This window comes from Drosophila kikkawai, chromosome 2R, assembly GCF_030179895.1.
Source record: "Drosophila kikkawai strain 14028-0561.14 chromosome 2R, DkikHiC1v2, whole genome shotgun sequence".
Classification (NCBI taxonomy): Eukaryota; Metazoa; Arthropoda; class Insecta; order Diptera; family Drosophilidae; genus Drosophila; species Drosophila kikkawai.
The window spans coordinates 7,532,621-7,537,294 of NC_091729.1; the positions used below are offsets into that span (position 1 = coordinate 7,532,621).

Genomic DNA, 4,674 nt, shown 5'->3' on the forward strand with positions numbered 1-4,674 from the left:
CGGGGACCACTGATGCACACATCACATCCCGCAGACATAAACAAGACAAAGTTATGAGCGCAGCTTATGTCCTATCCCTGAGTCCTCCAGTCCTACGGTCCTTCGGTCCTCGGCAAGCTGCTGGGAGGAGACAAACTTTGGTCGTGCAATCCAGAAATGATTTGCTCAGTTCGTGCGCCAGGCGTGCACTAAAATGCCGGAGCATCCTGGGAACGGGAGTAGCTCCTCTGATAAACGTTTGTCCTTCGCCAGAGTTGGTCCTGCTTGTTTCGCACCTGTCGTTCATCCTCCTGCCACATAAAGAGTGTGGCCCCGGCGGCATCATTGCAGCGAAAAATATGGCGAAACGCTGGCGATAATTTGTGCAAATTATATGTTGCCAATGCCGCGCATACAGCTCCTGCTGCTGCCAGGGTTGCCAGCGCTCCCATCTTTGCAAAATGTGTGCACGTGCTAATGGCCAGTGGAGTCGGCGAAGTCGCCGGAGTCCCTCAAATCAACTGCCGTGGCAAATGAAATCTCTGCGCGTCAGTTGGCCGCGGCCCATTACCATTTTGGCTGGGAATTTACGTTTCGAGTGCGTGATCTGCTCGTTTGGGATTTGGGGATATTGGCATGATTTCGTCAGTAGCAGCGGCTAGAAAAAATTAAGCATGGGCGAATGGTTGAGATGGAATGGGACTATGTTCCAAGTGGGAACTTCATGCCCTTATGTGTATTAGCCCAGGACAGGGGCTTCATCTCGAAACTTCGGAGGAGTGATGGAGACCACATCTTCTGATCGATATTCTATGTCAGTCGTGAGCACAAGATTGAACGGATAGCCAGACAACAAAATAGGCGACAGCACAGGATTAGTATTTGCAATCTAGAGAACCTCTTTGACACAAAATTAAAAAAAAAAATGTTATCTGAAAATTTCAATAAGATTTTTAAGTTATATTCTAAAAATCGTTGTGTTTCGTTTTCATTCCTGAACTTTATTGCGACATCTCCACAAACATCCACAGAAACAGCCAAGTGAGAAAGATGGCAAAAACAGCATGTGGGGGCGCCATACATTGATTGATTTGTCGCAGACTCTTGAAAGGAATCCGAACGAGCGGAAGTGGCACTTGATCTCTAGGTGATGCATAGTTATTCAATGTCATTTCGCTTTCATGGGATTTGCTTAGATGAGCCAGCGGCGGATGCTGATGTGGCCACCATTTGTCCGATGATATATCACTGACAATGTGAAAAATATGAAAACCAAAGCGTCAGAGCGATGTACTGAGACGTCCACCCCTTCACGCCCCGTCCTCGCCCGAGTTGCCCTCCATATGGGTAGTGGTCCGAAACAAATGAAGCAATAAATTTCGCTGACAAAAAACAAGCAAAACACCAAGATCAGCCAGGGAACAGAGTGCAGAGCAGAGCAGAACGGAAAGTTGGCCCCAAAAACCAGGCATGCATATGCCGCTAAGTACGCGAGAATTCGACTAAGTGCCTGTACAGAGTGGATAATGCTCAACTGGCGGCATCGCAGCATCCCAGCATCTCAGCATTTCGGGCCGCCGGTCCGTGTGTGTTTATATATCACTCACATGTATGTCAGATGACAAACAACTGACAAGTGACAAGCTTCAGAATCTCGGCATCTCAGCATCAACGATGTCTTCTTGGTCGACTTTAGTCGCCTGATGATGAGTAGTGGCCAAGGAGACGTTGGCTACAGTGGACCGCAATTAGTATCGGTGGAGGTATGGAAAATCGCAAGGGTTTAGACTTGAATTGAATGAGAGCTGAAAGTCCCTTAGCAGCACATTACAAGTTTTCAAGAGCATAGCCAGACATCGATAATAGGTTACTAGATTGTGCTTAGATATCTCAATGTATGGCTTTTTGCCAGGACTTGTAGAGATATTTTAAATAAATTGAAAACTCCAATCCCTGCCTGACAAGTGTAAGTAAACTTCCTTTTTTGTGTCTAGGACAACAGATATCCACTTCCACCTTTGACATCAATCCTTAACATTACACAAATGATCAACATCCCACTGTTCACACGGCATTTTTCGCTTGAGTGTTTTTTGGTGTGTCGGTTATTTTTTTTTTGGCTTGTTTTGGCTTTGGCAGCGAATTATGATGATTATGATGATGAACGCGTGGTTGTCCGATACGCTCATCCGCCTCTCGCCAATTGCGGCCCCGGGCTGTCAACGTGGGGAGAACGCCCGGGAAGAATTCTGCGAAATTTCAGCCGACGCACTGTTCGTGCGGTTGCCTAGGCAATTGTCCTCCTCTTGACGCGCTCACTAAATCCGAGAGTGTCAGAAAATTAAGAAGCCCAATTAGATGCTGCCACCTGTCAGCAGTTCGTCATCTCCATCCGAGAATATGACATTCATTCATACGGCAGAGTGACGAAGTAGACGAGACGCAGCAACGGACGGCCTGTTCTAGATGCTATTTTTTCCGTGTTTCTGTGTGCGTAGGTGTTTAATCATAGGAAATGTAGCAGGGATTATTTTAGCGAAATACATTTTTTACCTATACCCTTGCAGAGGATAGTCGTGTTTTAGTCAGAAGGCCTACTTATAAGTAATAGCATCCTTAATGATTATTTCTAAGATTATTTACGTACAACTATTTCTACTTTATGCCTAATTATATTTTTGTATACCATTAAAGTTACTATAAAGGTAAACCCAATTCTTATTTTGCATAAAATTATAATGTATTACGTAATATAAGCATTGCTTCATTATTTTTAGAAACACAAACCACAAAGAATGTGTACCTAAAGGAAACTATAAGAGCATTTTAGACTTTTGACATTAATAAAAATTTAGTTCGTTATTTTTTAGGCGACCTTTAGACTATATTCTGAGCAATATATTGAATGGAAAGATATCGTGACTAACTACTAATGTAATTGGGCCAAGCTTTAATCATATATGTACATTCATGTACCTAAATATTTACCAGACGAAACTAAACTTTACTGTTGAATGTAAATCTCTTTAAATTTACAAAAAAGACATACATGGAATTGAAACCGTATTTATCGTATCTTTGCTAAATCCCGAAACTCATAACTTACTAGCGTATTATGTGTAGCAATAATTTGCAGTCCCTTACAGCAGCTCCAGAATCAGCCAAGAGTGTGACGAGTTTAGAGAAGGGGAGAATACCGTCGAATTCCCTGAGCCACATGGAGCTACGCAAAATGCATTTTGAAATATGTTGAAGCTGATTCTGTATCTTGAGTTGATGATGGCGATGATGATTCTGTCGCTGTGACGGCAACATGAAGAGCCGAGCCGAGCACCAGCGAAAGCGACAAGTACACTTGGAGTTTTTCATACTGAATTATTTGAAAAATGGACTGTGACTGTTTTACTCTTGGAATCCTTTGAATATGAATCGCTATGTATACCTTAAAAATAATCAAGTTCAAATCTAAAAGTTATTTGTATTTCTAGTATGGTTGATTACGTTAAACTATCTTCGATGTTTGATGTGTTGGTCAATGGTTTTGTGTGGCTAAAGCCTGATAAATATCGACTTAATATATTTTAATAGTAGGGACCTAAGAATGCCGTTTGCCCTTGAAATTTAAACATTAATTTATTTAATAAATTTATTAAAGAATACGTAACGAATACAACAAATTTTCTCTTAGTACCTTAGGTTCACGTTGGGGACTTGGCGGCACATTGCTGGTGAGAATCTCGGCTCGCGAACGGAGACTTAAAGCGATGAGGCTAATAACGGAGAGCGGGTCTGATGATGAGCCATATTACGTTACGTTAGGGCTGAGGAGCGTGTCATAAATGTCGCACGCCGCGCTTACTGATAGCTGTGATTATGTGACGCCCCCTCTTACAGGACCCAGTCGGCTTAACCCTCTCGAACTCCCCAGAAATATTATGTTTGTGTAATGTGGTGCGCTTGGGATCTAAGTAAATTTGCATGCGCACGAAGGCGTCATCGAAAATGCATCATTAGCGTCTGGGAATTGGCCAAACAAGTCTATTTGTCGCCCCTTGCAGAGAGATACGAGGCACGTTGGGATATGCAAATGAGTTTTCGGCACCCACGACTCCACGGCGGCTGGAGTACTGACTAGCGGAGTAGTTTAGAGAAGGAAGCGGGGATTTACCGGTAAGAATCACTTGTTGCCAGCATGTGGCTCTGATCATTGTACAAAAAGAGGCCCTCAACAACATTTTGTAAGCAATTCAAATGCAAATGCCAAATAGTTGTGTCTTGTTTTGGGAAAAGCAATGACACCTGGCCTTACACCTGCTGCCTGGAATGATCAAAAAGAGATCAGAGTGATCTGATTTCAATAAATTAAAGGGTAATACAACCGTTAGTAAATATTAGTTGCAACTAAATTTTATATCAGAAACAATTGGAGTTGAAGGTAACCTCTTGTTTTACCAAGTGGAGAGGTTTCTTGTTTGATTCGTATGAACTACCTGCTTATTCTAATCAAAAATAACTACAATTACTCTATGATAATCATCGAATCTTGTTGAAAACAGTACACCCAACATAAACTAATCCCGATCAAAGAGGGATATATTAAATTAAATATATTAAATTATCAAACTATTGTTTTGTAGTTTTATTTGGCTTACCAAAACGACTGCTAGAGGTCTATGAGACTTCGGTAATTTACCC

The 4,674-nt window shown here is 42.1% G+C and overlaps 1 long non-coding RNA gene across 1 annotated transcript; it reads left to right on the forward strand.

The window, feature by feature from the left end:
* Window positions 1-1,005: 1,005 nt before the first annotated feature.
* On the forward strand, window positions 1,006-3,397 carry LOC138928038 (uncharacterized). Its single transcript, XR_011444506.1, has 3 exons — window positions 1,006-1,126; window positions 1,176-1,945; window positions 3,126-3,397. It is a non-coding gene; the product is annotated as an uncharacterized lncRNA (long non-coding RNA).
* The last annotated feature ends 1,277 nt before the right edge of the window (window positions 3,398-4,674 follow it).